Source organism: Pseudophryne corroboree, chromosome 3 (assembly GCF_028390025.1).
Source record: "Pseudophryne corroboree isolate aPseCor3 chromosome 3, aPseCor3.hap2, whole genome shotgun sequence".
NCBI classification, from domain to species: Eukaryota; Metazoa; Chordata; class Amphibia; order Anura; family Myobatrachidae; genus Pseudophryne; species Pseudophryne corroboree.
In genome coordinates, this window is record NC_086446.1 from 733,099,694 (window position 1) to 733,111,907 (window position 12,214).

Genomic DNA, 12,214 nt, shown 5'->3' on the forward strand with positions numbered 1-12,214 from the left:
CAGAGGGAGTCGGAACACAGGTCACCCTGGGGTTCGTCCCGGAGCCGCGCCGCCGATCCCCCTTACAGATGCTGAAGATCGAGGGTCCGGAAACAGGCGGCAGAAGGCTCTTCAGCCTTCATGAAGGTAGCGCACAGCACTGCAGCTGTGCGCCATTGTTGCTACACACTTCACACTGAACGGTCACGGAGGGTGCAGGGCGCTGCTGGGGGCGCCCTGGGCAGCAATATTTAATACCTTTGATGGCAAAGAATACATCACATATAGCCATTGAGGCTATATGTATGTATTTAACCCAGGCCAGATATCTCAAAACCCGGGAGAAAAGCCCGCCGGATAGGGGGCGGGGCTTATTCTCCTCAGCACACAGCGCCATTTTCCTGCTCAGCTCCGCTGTGAGGAAGGCTCCCAGGACTCTCCCCTGCACTGCACTACAGAAACAGGGTAACAAAGAGAAGGGGGGCATATTTTGGCGATATTTATATATTTAAAGCGCATATAACAAAAACAACACCTTTTAGGGTTGTTTATATACATTTTATAGCGCTTTTGGTGTGTGCTGGCAAACTCTCCCTCTGTCTCCCCAAAGGGCTAGTGGGGTCCTGTCTTCGATAAGAGCATTCCCTGTGTGTCTGCTGTGTGTCGGTACATGTGTGTCGACATGTATGAGGACGATGTTGGTGTGGAGGCGGAGCAATTGCCGGTAATGGTGATGTCACCCCCTAGGGAGTCGACACCGGAATGGATGGCATTAATTATGGAATTACGTGATAATGTTAGTACATTACAAAAGTCAGTTGACGAAATGAGACGGCCGGAAGACCAGTTAGTACCTGCTCAGGCGTCTCAGACACCGTCAGGGGCTGTAAAACGTCCCTTACCTCAGTCAGTCGACACAGGTACCGACACAGATGAATCTAGTGTCGACGGTGAAGAAACAAACGTATTTTCCAATAGGGCCACACGTTATATGATCACGGCAATGAAGGAGGCTTTGCAGATCTCTGATACTGCGGGTACCTCAAAAAGGGGTATTATGTGGGGGGTAAAAAAAAACTACCTGTAGCTTTTCCAGAATCAGAGGAATTGAATGACGTGTGTGATGAAGCGTGGGTTAACCCAGATAGAAAACTGCTAATTTCTAAGAAGTTATTGGCATTATACCCTTTCCCACCAGAGGTTAGGGCGCGCTGGGAAACACCCCCTAGGGTGGATAAAGCGCTCACACGTTTATCAAAACAAGTGGCGTTGCCGTCTCCAGATACGGCCGCCCTCAAGGATCCAGCAGATAGGAGGCTGGAAACTACCCTGAAGAGTATATACACGCATACTGGTGTTATACTCCGACCAGCAATAGCCTCAGCCTGGATGTGCAGTGCTGGGGTAGTGTGGTTGGATTCCCTGACTGAAAATATTGATACCCTGGATAGGGACAGTATTTTATTGACTCTAGAGCAATTAAAGGATGCGTTTCTTTATATGCGAGATGCTCAGAGGGATGTTTGCACTCTGGCATCGAGAGTAAGTGCGATGTCCATATCTGCCAGAAGAAGTTTATGGACGCGACAGTGGTCAGGTGATGCGGATTCCAAAAGGCATATGGAAGTATTGCCATATAAAGGAGAGGAATTATTTGGGGTTGGTCTATCGGATCTGGTGGCCACGGCAACTGCCGGCAAATCCACTTTTTTACCTCAGACCCCCTCCCAACAGAAAAAGACACCGTCTTTTCAGCCGCAGTCCTTTCGCTCCTATAAAAACAAGCGGGCAAAAGGACAGTCTTATCTGCCACGAGGCAGAGGAAAGGGTAAGAGAGGGCAGCAAGCAGCCCCTGCCCAGGACCAGAAGCCCGCCCCGGGTTCTACAAAGCCATCAGCATGACGCTGGGGCTTTACAAGCGGACTCAGGAGCGGTGGGGGGTCGACTAAAGATTTTCAGCAATCAGTGGGCTCGCTCACAGGTGGACCCGTGGATCCTGCAGATAGTATCTCAGGGTTACATGTTGGAATTCGAAAGATCTCCCCCTCGCCGTTTCCTAAAGTCTGCTTTACCAACGTCTCCCTCAGAAAGGGCGACGGTATTGGAAGCCATTCACAAGCTGTATTCTCAGCAGGTGATAGTCAAGGTACCCCTCCTACAACAGGGAAAGGGGTATTATTCCACACTATTTGTGGTACCGAAGCCGGACGGTTCGGTAAGACCTATTCTAAATCTGAAATCCTTGAACCTGTACATACAGAAATTCAAGTTCAAGATGGAGTCACTAAGAGCAGTGATAGCGAATCTGGAAGAAGGGGACTTCATGGTGTCCCTGGACATAAAAGATGCTTATCTGCATGTCCCAATTTACCCCTCACACCAAGGGTATCTCAGGTTCGTGATACAAGACTGTCATTATCAGTTTCAAACGCTGCCGTTTGGTTTGTCCACGGCACCTCGGGTCTTTACCAAGGTAATGACCGAAATGATGGTTCTTCTACGAAGAAAAGGCGTATTAATTATCCCTTACTTGGACGATCTCCTGATAAGGGCAAAGTCCAGAGAACAGCTGGAAGTCGGTGTAGCACTAACCCAAGTAGTGCTTCAACAACACGGGTGGATTCTGAATCTTCCAAAATCTCAATTGACCCCGACGACACGTCTGCTGTTCCTGGGAATGATTCTGGACACGGTTCAGAAAAAGGTGTTTCTCCCGGAGGAGAAAGCAAGGGAGTTATCCGAACTTGTCAGGAACCTCCTAAAACCAGGAAATGTGTCAGTACATCAATGCACAAGAGTCCTGGGAAAGATGGTGGCTTCTTACGAAGCAATTCCATTAGGCAGATTCCATGCACGAATATTTCAGTGGGATCTGCTGGACAAATGGTCCGGATCGCATCTGCACATGCATCAGCGGATAACACTGTCACCAAGGACAAGGTTGTCTCTCCTGTGGTGGTTGCAGAGTGCCCATCTGTTAGAGGGCCGCAGGTTCGGCATACAGGACTGGGTCCTGGTGACTACGGATGCCAGCCTACGGGGCTGGGGAGCAGTCACACAGGGAAGAAACTTCCAGGGTGTATGGTCAAACCTGGAGACGTCTCTTCACATAAATATACTAGAGCTAAGAGCAATCTACAATGCTCTAAGCTTGGCGAAACCGCTGCTTCAGGGTCAGCCGGTGTTGATCCAGTCGGACAACATCACGGCAGTCGCCCACGTAAACAGACAAGGCGGCACGAGAAGCAGAAGAGCAATGACAGAAGCTGCAAGGATTCTTCGCTGGGCGGAAAATCATGTCATAGCACTGTCAGCAGTGTTCATCCCGGGAGTGGACAACTGGGAAGCAGACTTCCTCAGCAGACACGACCTTCACCCGGGAGAGTGGGGACTTCATCCGGAAGTTTTCCACATGATTGTGAACCATTGGGAAAAACCAAAGGTGGACATGATGGCGTCTCGCCTCAACAAAAAACTGGACAGATATTGCGCCAGGTCAAGAGACCCTCAGGCAATAGCTGTGGACGCTCTGGTAACACCGTGGGTGTACCAGTCAGTGTATGTGTTTCCTCCTCTGCCTCTCATACCAAAGGTACTGAGAATTATACGGAAAAGGGGAGTAAGAACAATACTAGTGGCTCCGGATTGGCCAAGAAGAACTTGGTATCCGGAACTTCAAGAGATGCTCACGGAAGATCCGTGGCCTCTACCTCTAAGAAGGGATCTGCTTCAGCAGGGACCTTGTATGTTCCAAGACTTACCGCGACTGCGTTTGACGGCATGGCGGTTGAACGCCGGATTCTAAAAGAAAAGGGCATTCCAGAGGAAGTTATTCCTACCTTGATTAAAGCTAGGAAGGAAGTGACCGCACAACATTATCACCGCATTTGGAGAACATATGTTGCGTGGTGTGAGGCCAAGAAGGCCCCAACGGAAGAATTTCAATTGGGTCGATTCCTACATTTCCTGCAGGCAGGATTGTCTATGGGCCTCAAATTGGGGTCGATTAAAGTTCAAATTTCGGCCTTATCAATCTTCTTCCAGAAAGAATTGGCTTCAGTGCCTGAAGTACAAACTTTTGTCAAGGGTGTACTACATATACAACCCCCAATTGTGCCTCCAGTGGCACCGTGGGATCTAAACGTAGTTTTGGAATTTCTCAAATCTCATTGGTTTGAGCCTCTCAAATCGGTAGATTTGAAGTATCTTACATGGAAAGTAACCATGCTATTGGCCCTGGCTTCAGCCAGGAGAGTTTCAGAGTTGGCGGCTTTATCGTACAAAAGCCCATATCTGATTTTCCATTCGGACAGGGCAGAACTGCGGACACGTCCTCATTTTCTCCCTAAGGTGGTTTCGGCTTTTCACTTGAACCAGCCTATTGTGGTGCCTGCGGCTACTAGCGACTTGGAGGACTCCAAGTTACTGGACGTTGTCAGAGCATTGAAAATATATATTTCAAGGACAGCTGGAGTCAGAAAATCTGACTCGTTGTTTATCTTGTATGCACCCAACAAGATGGGTGCTCCTGCGTCTAAGCAGACGATTGCTCGTTGGATCTGTAGCACAATTCAACTTGCACATTCTGTGGCAGGCCTGCCACAGCCTAAAACTGTAAAAGCCCACTCCACAAGGAAGGTGGGCTCATCTTGGGCGGCTGCCCGAGGGGTCTCGGCATTACAACTTTGCCGAGCAGCTACGTGGTCAGGGGAGAACACGTTTGTAAAATTTTACAAATTTGATACTCTGGCTAAAGAGGACTTGGAGTTCTCTCATTCGGTGCTGCAGAGTCATCCGCACTCTCCCGCCCGTTTGGGAGCTTTGGTATAATCCCCATGGTCCTGACGGAGTCCCCAGCATCCACTAGGACGTTAGAGAAAATAAGAATTTACTTACCGATAATTCTATTTCTCGTAGTCCGTAGTGGATGCTGGGCGCCCATCCCAAGTGCGGATTGTCTGCATTACTTGTACATAGTTATTGTTACAAAAATCGGGTTATTATTGTTGTGAGCCATCTTTTTTAAGAGGCTACTTCTTTGTTATCATACTGTTAACTGGGTTCAGATCACAAGTTGTACGGTGTGATTGGTGTGGCTGGTATGAGTCTTACCCGGGATTCAAGATCCTTCCTTATTGTGTACGCTCGTCCGGGCACAGTACCTAACTGAGGCTTGGAGGAGGGTCATAGGGGGAGGAGCCAGTACACACCATGTGATCCTAAAAGCTTGCTTTTGTGCCCTGTCTCCTGCGGAGCCGCTATTCCCCATGGTCCTGACGGAGTCCCCAGCATCCACTACGGACTACGAGAAATAGAATTATCGGTAAGTAAATTCTTATTATTGTATATATTATGCGAGTGATGTCTTTTGCTTTACATACATTATATATATATATATATATATATATATAAATTGATATATATATATATATATATATATATATATATATATATATATATTCAAAATCCCACATTTTTGGGTCCCCTACTGAGATAATTACATATATTATATATTAATTGTATATATAAATGTATTATATACATATATAATATAATGTAAAAAGCTCCGGCACTCCAGTCCTCCCCTGCAGGGTATATCCTGCTCAGGTGCCTTTCCCAGGGCTCAAAACCCTATCATGTACAAATCCAAAGAATCAGAGGCGGCACTCAGAGACTCTTAAACAAGTGAAAAAACTGTATTGGTGAGGTCAACGTTTCGGGGACCACCTCCCCGTCTTCAGGACAAACACAGTGCACAAGTGAATATTTAAATACACACTTACCCCCCCTCCTCCTTCCGATCTCCCCTCCAGCGCCCGCCGCAGCCACGCCAGCCGTACTTCCTTTCATTATCTCAGTAGGGAAACCAGAAATGTGTGATTTTGAATTTTGGATAAGGGATACTCAACCTGTATATTGTTTTTCAATTAGTTTTGAGCATGCAATATGTTTAGAGCACTGTGGAAATCTGCCTGGATATGGCTATTATACAGTATGTTTCTGATCCATCTCCTCTTTAATTATGTTGCTTGCCCTATGAAGTGTTAATGGAAACTGTAGGTATACACTGTGATTTCGGAGCTGATCAGCCCTGGTCTGATGCCTAATATTTGCAGGGGTAATAGGCTGATCCCATGTTACAGATGTTTTCCTTATATTCTGTTAAGGATACGGTCATTAGGTCTACACAGCTTAGGTCGACAGTCATTAAGGTCGACCTTTTAAGGTTGACGTGGTAATTAGGTCGACATGTACTAGGTCGACAGGTCAAAAGGTCGACATGAGTTTTTCACATTTTTTTTTCATTTTTTGGATTTTTTCATACTTAATGATCCACATGGACTATTATTGGAATGGTAACCTGTGCCGAGCGAAGTGAGCCCTGCGAGGGGACACGGTGCACTAATTGGGGTTCCCCGCCACTTTGTAAAGAAATCAACGCCAAAAACAGTCAAAAAACCCATGTCGACCTTTTGATTTGTCGACCTAGTACATGTTAACCTAATGACCACGTCGATCTATTGTCCCTGTCAACCTAATGCATGTCGACCTTCCATGGTCGAACTAAAGACTAAGTTGTGTCTATCCAACAACCCATACCCCTCTGTTATGTCTCGCAATGCACTTTGTAATGCAACTTCTCATTTTAATCACCTTTGTTTCTTCATTTATAATTATTATTTAATTACGTATTCAGCAGCATCTTACATTGGGAAAACACTGTATACAAAAATGATTGTACAACCCAGTACAGTATAGGCATATCGATATATACTGGAAGGTTTAAGGCCAAATACAACCTAAAAGCTGTGGCTCGAACACAAGGGATAGTGCGTAAGATGTGATATAGGTTGAGTATCCCTTATCCAAAATGCTTGGGACCAGAAGTATTTTGGATATCGGATTTTTCCGTATTTTGGAATAATTGCATACCATAATGAGATATCATGGCGATGGGACCTAAGTCTAAGCACAGAATGCACTTATGTTTCATATACACCTTAGACACACAGCCTGAAGGTCATTTAATACAATATTTTTTAATAACTTTGTGTATTAAACAAAGTTTGTGTACATTGAGCCATCAGAAAAGAAAGGTTTCACTATCTGTCTCACTCGTAAAAGTCAGTATTTCAGAATATTTGGATATTAGATACTCAGCCTGTACTAAGGGGGAGGTTCCCCCCCCCCTCCCCAAAGCATGGATAGAGATAAAGTAGAGAGATGTAGGCGGCTCATTTATCATTGTATGTTTGCGGCTATATCCCGAAAACAAAATGGGATAGCCGCAAATATGAAGTATTCCGCGAATGTAAGAAGGAGGGACCACAGCAGATATCTCCGATACCTGCTGTAATCTCTCCCCATCCATTCCTACAGCAGCCGCATCCCCCATAGGTTCCTATGGGGGATGCGATGCTGACCGATCTACCAATATCTGGAATGTGATGCATTCCTGACATTGGCCCCTGCAGCTACTGCCGTCTGACGATGACGGTAGCACATTATAGCCTATGGGCTATAGATCATGCTTGTAGCCGGCGGAGGGTTCCCCCGGAAGGGGACTCTGTGCTTGTGCGGTCTTAGCTGACAGCACGTGTCTAGACCCCCCTTGTCCAGAGGTGGATTTAGACCTCATGGGGCCCTAAGCAAGATACAGATTTGGGCCATATCTTCCACTAACAATCCACAGCACTATATTTTCCTTCCTGATTTATGCCTCTTACATTACTTGTTGTTTTTCCACCTCTATTAAAGTATATTACTTTCCCCTTTCACTGAGTGCACCATGGGGGTCATTCCGAGTTGTTCGCTTGTTATTTTTTTCTCGCAACGGAGCGATTAGTCGCTAATGCGCATGCGCAATGTCCGCAGTGCGACTGCGCCAAGTAAATTTGCTATGCAGTTAGGTTTTTTACTCACGGCATTACGAGGTTTTTTCTTCGTTCTGGTGATCGTAATGTGATTGACAGGAAGTGGGTGTTTCTGGGCGGAAACTGGCCGTTTTATGGGTGTGTGCGAAAAAACGCTACCGTTTCTGGGAAAAACGCGGGAGTGGCTGGAGAAACGGAGGAGTGTCTGGCCGAACGCTGGGTGTGTTTGTGACGTCAAACCAGGAACGACAAGCACTGAACTGATCGCACTGGAAGAGTAAGTCTCGAGCTACTCAGAAACTGCACAGAGAAGTCTTTTCGCAATATTGCGAATCTTTCGTTCGCAATTTTGATAAGCTAAGATTCACTCCCAGTAGGCGGCGGCTTAGCGTGTGCAAATCTGCTAAAAGCAGCTTGCGAGCGAACAACTCGGAATGACCCCCCATGTCCACTCACTGACTGCATTTTATAATACCCATTATTACCCTCTTCAGTCAATGTGACTGTATTCATTATATATCAGTGCCCCACTGATTGTAGCAGGCAGGCCCCCATCACCTATACACAGTAGTGCTTAAAATAGAGTATAGTGGCATATTGATTTATCATCAGTCAGTGGAGGTCTTAGTCCACCGGAAATGCCCTCCATACAGCTATATTAGCGGGCCCTCCGTACAACCATAATAGCAGGCCCTCCTTGGACCCACAGGCACAGCCAGCCTTATGCATAGGCAAACTAGGCAAATTGCCTAGGGGAGAGGTTCCCAAACTGTGTGCCGTGGCTCCCTGGGGTGCCTCGGGACACTTGCAGGGGTGCCCTGGGTTGGTGGTCCAGGACCAATTCAAATTATTCATGGTCAATATAATAGGCAAAACCAGTGCTGGTGGCTGCCAGTCATAAAATATGTGACCAAACAGAAGCAAATCTTGTCCCTCACCACACAACTGACCCTAAGGATGACATATAAACGCGATCTACTTAATATAATATTTATTCCTAAATTTCTCAATAAGAAATTTTTGGCCTAGGGGTGCTGTGAAAAAAATTCTGATATTCTAGGGCGCCGTGATTCAAAAAAGTTTGGAATCCACTGGCCTAGGGCATTTGGGATGTCTAGGGGCACAAGCAGCTTATGCTGATTACAGTGATATGTGGCATGCCTTTATTCTGTGTGTGACTGCAGCTGTATCTGCATACTAAAAGCTGCGTTACAGTGTATTCCTGGAAATCACTGTAACATAGCATTTCATATACAGATACAGCCAGTCACACACACAATATAGGCATGCCACATATCATTTTATTCAGCAGAAGCTGCTTATGTGTCATAGTCACATAGCAATGCAAATAAGATGGCAAAAAAGGCGCCTAACGTTAGCAGAACTGGCCCGTAAGCTGCCAGCTGACTCATGCCAAGCATCTCCTGCTGCATGGCATATTGATGCAAGATATATGAGGACACTTCTGTATCCAAGCAGAGGTCACAGTGTTAGTGGCTGTGTGAGTGCTGTCTGTGTGAGTACTGTCTGCGGGTGGGTTGGTTGTGCAATAGTGTTCAGCATATGTGTAAGGGGCGTTATGCGTGTCATGTACAGATGTGTCCACATACATCTTTGCTATATCCCGCCATGTATGGCACGGTTTTGCATGCCATAAACTCAGAGATTTAGCCATGCTTTGTGTTTTTTATTAATTTGCTTCTTTAATATGTTATTTTATACACATTCTATTACGGCAAATAAAAACATTTTAATTCATACACTCGCTACTCGTGAAAAACAGCTTAGCCGTGTTTTGCATGTTGTGCCAAATTGGTAAAAAAGCAAAGATGTAAGTGGACATATATGCATTAATTATGTCGGACATATGTGTAAAGGGCATTATGTGAATAAGGGCATTAATAATGTGCAGCTTAAGTGTAAGGGACATTATGTGTATAAGGGCATTAATAAAGGTTGGCATAATGTGTAAGGCGCATTATGGCCCTCATTCCGAGTTGATCGCTCGCAAGGCGATTTTAGCAGAGTTACACACGCTAAGCCGCCGCCTACTGGGAGTGAATCTTAGCTTCTTAAAATTGCGACCGATGTATTCGCAATATTGCGATTACTAACTACTTAGCAGTTTCAGAGTAGCTTCAGACTTACTCTGCCTGTGCGATCAGTTCAGTGCTTGTCGTTCCTGTTTTGACGTCACAAACACACCCAGCGTTCGCCCAGACACTCCCCCGTTTCCCCGGCCACTCCTGCGTTTTTTCCGGAAACGGTAGCGTTTTTTCCCGCACGCCCATAAAACGGCCTGTTTCCGCCCAGTAACACCCATTTCCTGTCAATCACATTACGATCGCCGGAGCGATGAAAAAGCCGTGAGTAAAAATACTATCTCCATTGTAAAATTACTTGGCGCAGTCGCAGTGCGAATATTGCGCATGCGTACTAAGCGGAATTTCACTGCGATGCGATGAAAAATACCGAGCGATCAACTCGGAATGAGGGCCTATGTTTATAAGGACATTCATAATGTGTGTTATATGTGTAAGGGGCATTACTGTGTGGGATTATGTGTATAAAGGCACAACTAATGTGTGGCATTATGTGTATAAGGTGCTCTACTGTGTATGCGTTAAGTATAGAAAGGGCACTACTGTGTGGTCTAATGTATACAGTATGTATGTATAATAATAAAGAGCAATATGGTGTGGTGTAATGTGAATAAGAAGCAATTCAGTGTGATGTAATGTAAGGGGCACTACTGTAAGAAGTACCGGTAAAGTGGTACTACTGTGAATAAGGGACACTATCGCATGTTATGATGTGAATAACGTTGCACTACTGTGTGGCATAATTTAAATTGGGGGTACTGTTGTGTGGCCATGCCCCTTCCCAGCAAGAACATGCCCCTTTTTGTGCTGCGCCGCTGAATGTGCGCACTGTTCCTATTTAAAATATAGGGCGGTAGGAGCACCAAAATGAGGACTGCTATGGGTGAGGGGTGATGGTGGTGGGCAAGGGGTACAGGTCAGATGTGGAACTAGCGGCGATGCTAGAGAGCACCAGCCAAAATCTTGCCTAGGGCATCATATTGGTTAGGGGCGGCTCTACCCACAGGGCCCCCTGAGACCCACAGTGCCCTAAGCGGCCTAGTGGTAAATCCTCCGCTGCCCTTGTCTCTGAGGGTGCTGGAACATACATCAGCCTGAAGAGATCGCATATTGCAATGCGATCTTGGGCGGTAAGAACCCACCCAGATCGCATTGACTATGCAATATGTGATAAATGGTTCTCATAAAGCACTAACCAGTCGGCTTCTAAGTCTCATTTTACAGACCGTGAGCCTGATTCTGATTTGCAAGCAAAAGATTGGAGTGTGATAAATCCATCCAATCAGTGGCGGATACAGGGGGGGGCACCAAGGCATGTGCCCCCCCTGTCGTTTAGAGATTATTATTTTTTTATACCGCGGACAGCTTCATTACTCTAGGCTCCGCTTTCAGCAGCTCTGCCTCCAGCATTCTTCTTGCTGGGCTAGGCTTGATCTGAGCTCCTCTGCAGTGCAGTGCAGAGGAGCTCAGCAGCCACAACGCGGATGCCATACTAAGTGACAGCTCAGCCCAGCCGTCGGCACCCGGAGGAGGTGGACCCAGTGCTGTTGAGGGACAGCGCAGCGCCGCTGCAGGGACTTCCGGTCAGGTTGGCCACCATGACCACGACAACGCCGGTGCCGCGGTCCGGATGCCCAGCAGGCCACGAGGTGAGCACTGACCTGAATCAGAAGATGATGCCCTGGTCCTGCTTTCATTAGTCTGGGATTGGGGAGTAGCGGAGCTGCCGTGTGCAGGGTGAAGGGCCAAGACGTGGAAGTTAAGGGGCTGCTGCTGCTTAGGTGAGGAGTGGATGAGGACGGAGGTCTGCTGATGCTGAGGACTGGGGAGGGGGTGCTGTGAGGAGCAGAGTTGCAGTGCTGGATGGGCTAGGTGTGGAGCGGGTGGGGTTGAACTTAGAGACAGCAGAAAGGTCAGGACAGAGGTGGAAGTAAGGAGACTGCTGCTGCTGCCACCTCTGTCATCCACTCCACAGTCAGTCACCAACTTACTCCCCGTCACCCTCAGTCTCTCTCTCTGTCACCCACTTACTCCCCGTCACCCTCAGTCTCTCTCTCTGTCACCCACTTACTCCCCGTCACCCTCAGTCTCTCTCTCTCTGTCACCCACTTACTCCCCGTCACCCTCAGCCTCTCTCTCTCTCTGTCACCCACTTACTCCCCGTCACCCTCAGCCTCTCTCTCTCTCTGTCACCCACTTACTCCCCGTCAGCCTCAGTCTCTCTCTCTGTCACCCACTTACTCCCCGTCACCCTCAGCC